The following is a 12,027-nucleotide window of genomic DNA, read 5'->3' as shown; positions in this document are numbered from 1 at the left end:
CACACACCTGGTGTGTGTGTGTGTGTGGGGGGGGTGTCACATATTCTCTGTATTAGGACCTGCTCTGTGTCTCTGGGCAGCACATTTGCAAGGAAGGCACATTTAGCTACAAGTCATCCTCTGGGCTATTCTTTTAATTTTTTTTAAGTTATTTTTTCTTTTTCTTTTTGGGTCACACCTGGCGATGCACAGGGGTTACTCCTGGCTTTGCACTCAGGAATTACTCCTGGCGGTGCTCAGGGGACCATATGGCATGCTGGGAATCGAACCCAGGTTGGCCGCATGCAAGACAAACACCCTACCCACCGTGCTATCACTCCAGCCCCTATTCTTTTATTTTTGAAGTGGTAAGGATTTTCACCACATCTGTTGATGATCAGGGGATGCTCATAGCTCAGTGCTTGGGGTCACTCCTGGAAGTACTTGGGGAGCCATATAGTCATGGGAATGAAACCTGGGCCTCCTGCCTGAGAAGCCTGTACTCAGTCCATTGACCTCAATCTCTCTCTCTCTCTCTCTCTCTCTCTCTCTCTCTCTCTCTCTCTCTCTCTCCCGCTCTCTGTCTGGGTGCCTGGTAAATGATTTTGAAGCAAATGTTACTGTTTGTGGTTTATAGTTGAGGACACACCGTGTGTACATAGAAGCTTAGCCTCCTGGTTAAGGGCATATGACTAGAGAATATACAGTCAGAGTTCACACGGATCATTGGGTGTCTGTGCAGTGTAGAATCCCGTGGCCAGAGGTTCGAATCAAAACTGGTTTCTTGGGGGCACACCTGACGGCACTCAGGGGTCACTCCTGGCTTGGTGCTCAGGGGACTGTGGTGCCAGGGAACAAAATTGGGTTCCTTGGATATGTGCTCAGCCCTTTGAGCTCTCTCTCTTCCAGCCGCTGGTCCTAGAGTTTGATGTATTATGATTTGCATCTTTGTTCTTAAACACCTGACTCTTCTTTGCACTTGTCAGTGAAGCCCAGTGTATGATTCTATGCTTTATAGGTAAAGGTAAAGGTAAAGGCCCTCCCGTTGATCGTCGATTTGCTCGAGCGGGCCCAGTAACGTCTCCATTGGAGACTTTGTTGTTACTGTGTCTGGCATATGGAATACGTCACGGGGAGCTTGCCAGGCTCTGCCGTGCGGGCGAGATACTCTCGGTAGCTTGCCGGGGTCTCCGAGAGGGGCGGAGGAATCGAACTCGGGTCGGCCATGTTGGCCGCGTGTAAGGCGAACGCCCTACCCGCTGTGCTATCGCTCCAGCTTTATACATGTATATATATATGAATTATAGTTTATATGACTTACTTATATGATATGTACTTTAATTATGATTTTACATGCACATATTTCTGCACATAAGATTTATAAACTATAAGAATAAATCATATGTACAGCTCTCATCCTCCTATTTATTTATTTATTTTTGGTTTGGGAGCCACAGCCAGAGGTGTTCAAGGCTTACTCCTGGCTCTGACCAGGGGGATCACTCAGGGGACCATATGTGGTGTTAGGAATTGAACCGGGATTGGTCACATTCAAGGCAAGTGCATTAACCTCTTTGAAAATTTCTCTGGTCCTTCATCTTCCTATTTTAAACTGTCTAGTCACAAGTACATGGAAAGGGATTAATAGATTCCCAAAATACAGGGTGCAGAGGGGAACAGAGGGAAAAGGGTCAAAACCCACCTTCTTAGAATATTTTTTTTTTTTGCTTTTTGGGTCACACCCGGCGATGCACAGGGGTTACTCCTGGCTCTGCACTCAGGAGTTACTCCTGGCGGTGCTCAGGGGACCATATGGGATGCTGGGAATTGAACCCGGGTTGGCCGCGTGCAAGGCAAACGCCCTCCCCGCTGTGCTATCTCTCCAGCCCCTTCTTAGAATATTTTGGCATAAATAGAAATCAGAAGCTCAAAGTCTTGCTGGGGATGGGGAGAGATGGAGAGTACACAGGTAGGATTAAGTTGTATGGACTTTGAGGCAAACCTGCAAGGGGTAAGACTGAGGGACTTGAGACTCTTTCCCTAGAGGTCTGAGAATACGAAGGAGCTCACACAGGGAGAGAGGGCTGCAGTTGGTCTGACACGAGAATCCCTGGAGACCCCACACATGTTTTCCTGAGAGGGGTGGGCAGCAGTGACCACACCCAGGGTGGCCTCTGCAGGGAGAGATGAGGGAACCTGCAACCTAGTTCTGATAGACTGATGGTGAGGGCAGCCTAGGCTATGGAGAGAGAAGTCAGGAAGCCAGCAACTTGGAAGAGAGGTTTTGCACCTGGTAGCCCATATTTATTTATTTATTTATTTATTTATTTTGCTTTTTGTGTCACACCCAGCAGTGCACAGGGGTTACTCCTGGCTCATGCACTCAGTAATTACTCCCAGCGGTGCTCAGGGGACCATATGGGATGCTGGGAATCGAACCTGGATTGCCATGTGCAAGACAAACGCTCTACCCACTCCAGCCCATGGTAGCCCATATTAATGAACAATTCTCATTGATTCAATAGTCAATTCTCTCAATTCTCGATGACTACATGTGCTGCAGCTCAGTGATGAGAAACTGAGACTGCCAATCTCACAATCAGGCTGTCCAGTTCCCAAGGACTCTCTAACCCCCTTTTCCTGAGTTCTCGGGGACTCTGCTCACCAGGCTTGAGAGTCAGCAGAGACAGCGACTAAGGGTGAATTTGAAGTGGGGGGGGGGGGGAGCCCAAAGGCTTTTGGGAAAGGGCGGGGCACAACAGGGCCTCCTAGTGGGGAGGGGTCGAGCAAGGGCGACTCTGGCCTCCGGGTGGGGACCTTTTTTGGGTCAGCAGGCTCTCAAGTGATCAGTGGTTATATTTTTCGGAGGGGGCCACTTGCTGACACTTGAGGGGAGAATGAACGTGGGAAAAGCATAGGTTGTGGCAGAGGAGATGAAAGCGGAAGAGCAGACAGGGACAGGGTGGACCTTCTGCTTGCCCTTTAGCTCTTGCAACATCACCTTCGCCACCCACTGCTTCCTGACGCTCACTCTTAGCACTGAACAAGTGCCCCAGGAGAGGACGTCAGAGAGGGCTTGACAGGACACACACACACACACACACATACACACACACACACACGTGGCACGCACGCATGCACGCACGCACGTGCTCATTTCTTAATGTTCCTGAAAGTGATATGAAATCACCCACAAGTTCGAGCTCAGAAGCTGGGTTCCCATGGGTCACCACTGTGGTACTTTGGAACCATGAGCTCCATCTCAGCATAGGTTTTAGGTTTTTTTTTTTTCTTTGGGTCACACCAGCAATGCACAGGGGTTACTCCTGGCTCTGCACTTAGGAACTACTCCTGATGGTGGGGGGACCATATAGAATGCTGGGAATCGAACCCGGGTCAGCCGCGTGCAAGGCAAACACCCTACCCACTGCGCTATGGCTCCAGACCCTCAGCACAGGTTTTTGATCATAGTGATGAGCTATGGAATGTGAGGATGGTGAATACATGATCCTTTTTCTCCAAAGGTAAAATGAGTCTTGCCCAGCCTGCGGTGAAATCTTAGTGGTGGTAGGTTTTCAGTGACACATTGCTGGATGGGTGTCCAGAGATCTTCTTATGTTGGACAAGAGCTGACTGTGGGACCAATGTCGGGTGCTGGAAGCTGGCTCAGGCATAACTACAGGCATTGCTTTCGTGGAATACCATAGGGATAGACAATCTGGTTCTTTGGCTTTTCGACCATCTGCTGCATGAAAGCAGCATGTGCGGGAGGTGGGGTAGCAGCTCCAGGGGGAGTCACGGAAATGTGGTTGGCACAGGGCTGGTCAGAGTGAACCCTGTCATTTGTTTTCCTAGGGTCCTATCATGCCTTTATCCTGCCTGGAGACAGCATCAGGACCCAGAAAGATGGGATGAATTGCCCCTAGATCCACAATAGTCAGATCTTTTAGGGAATGCTAGGGGCATGTTGAAATGACAGGGCCAAGGAAATGGCTCAGAGAGCTGGGACACAGGTTCTGCATGTGGGAGCCTCAGGTTCCATTCCCAGCACCACTAGGTCCCTGCTGAACTACCCCAGAGCACAGCGCCACAATAGTGCCTGTATACCGCACTGAAATGACAGGGACAAACTTCACAAATAGGAGGGAGAGATGAAGAAGGTGAGGAGAGCCTGTGGCCAGAGGGAAGGTGACTCTCTGGGGGCAGAGGACTCCAGGGGAACACGTATGGGGTCCTCATACTCTTGAGGGGAAGCCAGCTGCTTCTAATTCACACTGGTTCTGTGTATCTGGAGAGCAAGAATGAAGACAGGGACTGGCAGGAACTTATCAAGAGGCCAGATTTTCTTTCTTTTATTTTTGTGTGGATTTTTTTTTGAATTTTTATTAGTGAAACACCATGAGGTACAGTTGTAGACTTACAAATTTTTGTGCTTGTGTTTCAGTTATACAATGATCGAGTACCCATCCCTCCACCAGTGCCCATTTTCCACTTCCACAGATCCCAGTATCCCTCCCACCCCCATTCCCACCCCCCCTCGTCCCACCCTGCCTCTGTGGGGCCAGATTTTCTTTTTGTTTGTTCTTGGGGCCACATCAGCAGATGTTAGGACTTACTTCTGGCTCTGCAATCAGGGATTGCTCTTGGTGGGGAACCATATGGAGTTCCAGGGATCTAACCCAGGTTGGCCGCATGCAAAGCAAGTGCCCTCTACTATCACTCCAGCCCTCCAATAGCTCCTGATCCCTGAGATGGACTCAAAGAAGAAAATGACTCAGAGCCCAGGACACCTCCTTTGTGACTTACTACCTCAGGTTATCAGCACTCGGATGTTTACTTCTTTTCTACTTCCCCCGTGCCCCTTCCCTTTGTAAACAGAAGTTGCTGAGATGACTCTTGGTTTCTGGTGAGCCAAGAGACCACACTTCTCACTGCTCCAAGGATCCATCCACACCCTGGGCACTCCTCCAAAGGAGGGGCAGGGCGACCAAACTCACAGCCTCAAGCCTGCCATGATGGTCCCCCACCATGGAGCTCTCCTGGGACCCCACACTTGGGCTTCTCTTCCTTTCTGCTCCCCAGTTCCTTCTGTCAGGCTTGGGAAATTCCAGGCTGACTGACCAGAGTGTCCCTAGAAATGTTGACCCTGAGTGCACAGCACACTCCCAGCTGGGGAGGAGGAAGGAACTGGGGAGAGGGCTGGGCAGAGCCTCAAAGACTCCCCAGAATAGGGGAATCTCCTCTTTCTCCCATGACTTAGCAGGTGCTGACTCAGCCAGGGAGGGGATCTTCAGAACAGCCAGGAAATGGGGCAGGAAGGATCAAAAGACTTCCCAAGCCAGAGATCCAGCTTCTGTCTGGAACCTCCAAAGTTAGCTGTTCAATAGTCGTGAAGGTGGGAGCATGGGAGCACGGTCTTTTTTTCTTCTTCAAATTTTATGTATTTTATTTTCATAAAGTAGTTCACAATAGTTCATTACAGATAGTATTCAAACACCCACCCAACCAGTGAGCATCTTCTCATCACAATAAGAGGGAAGTGTGTGAAGGTTGTTGATTTCATTTGGGGGCCATTTAAGCCTGTATATAAGAGGATACAAGCAAATATGTAAAAACCAAACACGTGTGCTGCCTTAGGTACATCAGTGGGCTGGAGTGTAAGAGGTCCTGTGGCTGCACGCTCCAGGAAATACTGCATCGCTCTCTTCCTGGAGCTTTATTTTATAGTCTCTGGATCTTGGACGTTGGTGACATAACATGGCGTGGGGTGGGGGGTAGCAGTTTGTGGTTGTGACTGCCAAGCTACTGGAAAACTGGGGATCTGGGTGGAGGAAACTCAGTCCCGATCCGAGCAGGCTTGGAGATCTCAGCCACGGGTCCCCCATACCGGGGTTCCTCTGCCAGTTCCTTCATGCATGAGGGGACCATGGTCTTAAACCTGCCTGGAGCACTGCCTGGAACACTGGTGGACACTTGACAGAGAAGCTCAGTGTTGTGTGTGTGTGTGTGTGTGTGTGTGTGTGTATGTGTGTTTGTGTGTGGTCAATGGACTCAGAGCAGAGTGAGTGATTCCCAGGGCCAGCAGCACGTCATAAGTAAGACACAGAGGCCCTGGAAGGAGGGGAGACCTTGGAAGGTGGGATAGGGAGAGGGTGCTGAAGGGATGGGCTGGGGGAGGATGAAAGGGAGCTCTGGCTGGTTTCCTGCAGTGCAGGGAAAACAGGGGGATGAAGGAAGAGTAGCTCTCTGCAAAAAAGCCATCCCTGGGCCTTCCCTGTCTTGTTCATTCATTCATTCATTCGGCAAACACTAGCTAAGTGCCCTTATGCCAGGCACTGTGCTGGTCCCAGGCCTTGGCAGTGAGAAACACACAATCCCCCTGGACCTAAGTAGGGGGCCGGCCAGTGGTGCTTTCTGGCTCCTGGGAATAGGGTAGTGAGAGTGATGAGAGTGATGTGGCCACAGGAGTGTTGTGGCCATGGGAGTGACATGGCCACAGGAGTCAAAGCGGCCACAGGAGTGATGCAGTCATGGTTAAAGCTTTGCCCTTGTGCTGAAGGCTGAGTGCTGGAATGCTCCTGGCCACTTCCTCGGGGATCAGACCATGTCCCTGTGTCCCCAGGCTGTGATATCTTGTCTTGCAGCTCACTTATGGGGTGCAAGTTTCACTGCCACTCTGTCACCCACCCAAGGAGGCTTGTTTGACTGCATGTTCCCTCCTCAGACTGCACTGCGTGTATGTGTGTGTGTGTGTGTGTGGGGGGGGGGTGCTCAGCCAGCCTCGGTGGAACCCAGTCTGCCTAGTCCCCTAGCAGGACTCTGAGCCGTGAACTATGAACCAGGGTCGCCCTGCACAGACCCCCCAACTCCGCGCTCGCTGAGCTGAGCCGGGGAGAAGCAGGATCCTGGGGAAGCAGGTGATTGAGACAGAGTTGCCTGGGCATGAGGTGGTCCTGGCAGAGCCTGATGGAGGAGTGAATGGGGAGCCACGGAGGTGAGAGACAGACAGGCTGCACCTCAAAGGTCTGGGGATGTGGCCAAAGAGGGATCCCAGGGTGGGGTGCAGGAGGGTGTTTCAGGGTCAGGGATGGCTGCACTCTGTGTCCAGGTTTCCAGGCACTGGACAGGGAGTGGCCAGGAGGGCGAGGCACTGACGGAGTGCATGGTCCCCAGTCCCTGTGCAACCTGCCATGACTCAGGCTGGACTAGGAAAGCAGGGGAAGGGCAGGGAGGACCTGGATGTGAGGTTTAGAGAGCTTGGCAGAGGCTGGCAGCCTCTTGGGTCCTGCCCAGTAGAGGCCTCTAGGGCATCTACTGGATGGCCCTCCCCTGAGTGGGACACAGAGGCTGAGGCCCAGTACTGAGGGTGCTAGGGGGCATAGTCCTGGGGTGCAGACACTGCCGCAGACTCACTGACCAGCATGCCTCCAGGGAGGGGTCTCACCTGTGGGCCCCCCACAGGGAAGGAGCTTAGGGACACTGTGGACACTCCAGATGGGGCTTCTTTGTCTGTATGTCTATCCCTGTCTTTCACCACCTCTGTCTTTGTCTCTCTCAATCTCAGCCTCTGGAGGTCGGAGTGATAGCATAGTGTGTAGGGCACTTGCCTTGCATACAGTCCACTCAGGTTTGATCCCCGACACCCCATATGATCCCCCAAGCAGCACCAAGAGTGATCCCTGAGCACAGAGCCAGGAGTGACCCCTAAACATCATTGGGTGTGGTCCCCAAATAAAATCAAAGACAATCAATCTTTGTCTCTCTCCATCTCTATCTCTCTCTCCATCTCTGTCTCACTCCATCTCTGTCTCATCCCATCTCTATCTCTGTCTTAGCCTCTCTGTATGAAGGGTCCAAGACTTGATCCTGATCTAGGGGAGTTTGTTGACCTTATTTTGGAACAGGTGAGGATTTCTGTAACATATGCCAGTCAAGAGCCAATGGGTGTTGTGGATTTTTCAGAAAGGGGCAAGAATAGTGACAGAAGAAACCAGAAGGTTCTAAGAGTTAGAGATGAGCTTAGTGGCAAGAAAGTGACCAGGTAGAAGTGAGGCTGAAGGAAGTGGCAATGGGTGGTGCCCCAGGGACCAGGAGGACACAGATGAGGTCAAGTTGAGAGATAGGCACCTTGAGTTGGGTGAAACTGGGGATACTCGCACCATTCTGCTGCAGACAGGGGTTACACGAAACCCCCACTCACACAAACCATCAACACTGCAGTTGTACAGGATTGGTTGAATCCAGACTCTCAGCTGTGTGTCTATGGTGGCCCTGAGGGGCACCACTCCTGCTGATGGGCCTGCAGGATGGACATCTCAATGCTTGGCCGGCTATTCAGTGCTGTTTGGTCCTGGCAGTGCTGTGTTGGTACACAGGGGAGCATGGGGGTGTTGGGTACAGAACTGGGGCCTTCTAATGCCAGACATGTGCCCTTTCCTTGCTCTCTTCTACTGTACAGACTTAAAACTCTAGACAGCCCCCTCCGCCTCCCTCCCCTTTAGGGCTGTGTCCTCCAAGGCGGAAGAGAGTGAGTGAGGCCAAAAAGATGCAAGGATGTTAAGCCTGTGCGAATGTTCATCTCTGTGTGCCAGCGACAGGACTGTGCTCCTCTTCACAAGTCCCCGGGGGGACGCAGGGGCAGTCTGTTTGTGGAGTTCTGGCTTTGCTGCTTTCTGGAGCCACTTCTCCAAGGACCGGGTGCCCTGACCTACTGAAAGCGGACAGGCAAGACGCGCTCCTGTGCTGCTAATGCAAACTGCTGCCCAAGGTCACCTCACAGCTACTGGCTCCTTCCCAGCTTTCATCACGCACCTCCACTTCCAAGGGCTAATCTCTCCCACATGCTCCCTTAATGGCTGCTGTTATGTTTTTTCCTTTTTTTCCTTCTCCTCCTTCTTCTTTTTTTATTTTGGGGCTACACTTGGAGATGATCAAGGGTTACTCTAGACTCTGCATTCAGGAATCACTCCTGGCATTGCACAGGGGACCATATGTGATACTGGGGATCGAAACCTGGTCAGTCGCATGCAAGGCAAGCATCTTACTTGCTTGGGCCCCAATCTTCCAAATCCTTTTTTTTTCCTTTTTCATAATTCTATTTATTGAATCATCATGAGAGCAGTTACAAAGCTTTCGGGTTAAAGTCTCAGTCATACAATGAAACACCCGTAACTTCACCAGTGCCCATTCTCCACCCCCAACAACCCCAGTATACCCCCATCCCACACCCTTCCCTTACCTGTGGGGCAGATGATTTCCGCATTACTCTCTACTTTGATCACATTCAATATTTTGACACCAGACCCGCCATTATTATTTGGGATTTTACCCCAACACTCAGATATGCTGAAAGGGCAACAGTAGACAATTTGTGTTCTATTGCTGGTCATGAATAACATATGATGTTGCGCAGCTGCAGTAGTGGCTGCGAGATTTTGGAATTCTAAAATTTTAGCAATTAAATATGTAGGGATTTCTGCCAAAACCTGCTGGGTTCTGAGATTTGTTCCTGAGTCTCTTGGATCATGGCCATTAAGCAGCTTGATCAGGAGACAGAGAGGCCGTTCGTGGGCGGCGACTTGTTGGGGCGGAGAGGAAAGGGCCGGCTCCACCCCCTTCCTGTGAGGCCCCATGTGTCTCATCACTGCGGACCCAATCCTGACTGTCCAATGACCTCTGGAGGATGGTGTCCCCTGAGCCACCAAGGGGGAGTAGGCAGAGGGACAGCACCTTTTCCCCCCTGGGGTGGTCTGGCTCCCGTAACCCATTGCGAGGACCGGACACATCTCTGCCAAAAGCTGCTGGGTGCTGAGATTTGTCTCTGAGTCTCTGGGATCATGGCCATTAAGCAGTTTGATCAGGGACCAGAGAGGCCTTGCCTCCATTTATATAGCTGACCCGGAGGTGGTTTGTAGGTGTGTCCCCCACATACCTAACTTTTGGCCATTTACTTTCTTGGTAAACTTTGCCCCAAGTTTTTGGGGTCTGACCAAAGGCGCAGCAGCAATTCTGGGGTATCTGGAAGTCTGAAGGCGCCATCAGGCTGCTGATGTACTCACCTCACAGGTACAGAATGACCTACTGGTGCCACCATAGCCCCCCCCCCCCCCCAGGTCCTTTTCTGTTCTGTTTGGTTTTGGTTTTGGGTCACACCTGGCAATGCTCAGGCATTACTCCTGGCTCTGCACTCAGGAATCACTCCTGGTGGTACTTAGGGGACCATAGGGGATGCCAGGGATTGAACCCAGTAGGCCACGTGCAAGACGAGCACTCTACCTGCTGCACTATCTGTCTAGTCCCTAGGGTCCCTTCTCACATCAGGAGCAGGCAAGCCTGGCTCTGAGGTGTCCTTCCCTGGGCCCTGCTCACCGTGGGCCAGGTCAGCGTGGAGGCGGAGTAGCTGTGCTGGCGCTGGGTGTGGGTGTGGGTGTGGCTGGTGGGAGGGGCAGGCCAGGCGGAGATGGGGAGGAGATGCCTGGTGGCCTGGACATGGGATCTGAGACAGGGGTGAGGCTTTGCAGAGAAAAGCAGGGAGTGAGGGAGTGACAGTCCTGTCCTGGGAGGTGAGACCTGACAGCCAGCAGCTTGACCCCGACGCCTCCGCCCTGTCTCAGACTTGCCGCGGTGGCTGTCTTGTTTCACAACCAACTTTTGGGCACACAGAGTGGGACCTTTGTCTCCAAAGGCTTGTTCATGCCTGTCTGCCCTTCACTGGCTGGGTCGAAATTGAAGGGGGGTGGTGGTGAGGGGGTGGGGAAGCTATGTCAAATCCAGCTGACATAGGGGTGAGGAGACAACTTGAAGGGGGCAGTACAGGGCACACAGGGTTAGGAGGCTCGTGAAAGGGTGGAAAGGTGAAAGCAGAGGGTCTGTCGAGGAGGTCTTGTGGGGGAACCGACCTCCAGTGACTGTGGGGGCAGTGGAGGTTTTCTCCAGGCATGGAGACCCCAGTTACTACCTCAGAAGTGTCTGGGGGTGGGCTGGGGGGGGTGTCCCTGAGACAGTGGCGGTGGTAAGCAGAAACTCTGGTGGAGGGTGTGGTGCTGGAACATTCTATGCATGAAACCCTTTCATTGACAGGATTGTAAATCACGGTGACAAAAGAAAAAAAAAGGGGCTGGAGTGATAGTACAGCAGGTAGGGAGTTTGCCTTGCATGCAGCTGACCCGGGTTCCATCCCCAGTACCTCATATAGGTCCCCAGAGCACCTCCAGGAGTAATTCCGTAATTCCTGAGTAACCTCTGAGCATCACTGGGTGTGGCCTCAAAACATATATATATATGTGTATATATATATATATATATATATATATATACACACACACACACACACACACACATAGTGTGTATATATTTTTTTTTTAAAGGAAGAGAAATGGTGTTCAGCCTTTGGGCTCCAGGATAAGGAAGGAAAAGATCTGGGCTTAAGAAGTCAACTTTCTGAAAATTGGGGCTGGAGAGATAGCACAGCGGGTAGGGCACTTGCCTTGCATGCAACTGACCAGGATTCGATCCCTGGCATCTCATATTATTCCTGGCATCCCTGAGTAATGCAAGGAGTAGAGTGCAGAGCCAGAAGTAACCCCTGAGCATTGGTGGGTGGATGTGACCAAAAAAAAAAAAAACTTTTTGAAAAAAAAATAGCAGTAGTTAATTTTTATATTGTGGCAACATATTTACAAGGCGGTCAATATTTATGCTTTCAGGGTGTGCTATCATGCCCTGATCGCTCCCTCCACTCCCAGCAGAGAGCTGATAGCCCTCCAACACAGTCTTCTGGACCCCTTCCACCCTTCTGGCACCCCACCCACCACCCTGCATCATCCCCGTCTGTCTCAGTAACCTCAGTTCTCCAGCCAGAGCCTAAGGGTTTGTTTTCTCTGGTTGTTGCCTGCTCCCTGCCAAACAGTTCCCCTGGTTCTGTTCACTGGGCTGGGTCCTGCGCCGCCTCTCTACCCACTCAGCATTGCCACGGGCCTCTGACAGGGAGTGGGGCTTCTTCTTTGGATTTGTTCCAAAAGTTGGGCTCAGAGAACTGTGTGTCCAGCC

This window comes from Sorex fumeus, unplaced genomic scaffold (genome assembly GCF_029834395.1).
Source record: "Sorex fumeus unplaced genomic scaffold, SorFum_2.1 ptg000098l, whole genome shotgun sequence".
NCBI classification, from domain to species: domain Eukaryota; kingdom Metazoa; phylum Chordata; class Mammalia; order Eulipotyphla; family Soricidae; genus Sorex; species Sorex fumeus.
This window is presented reverse-complemented; position numbering follows the sequence as displayed.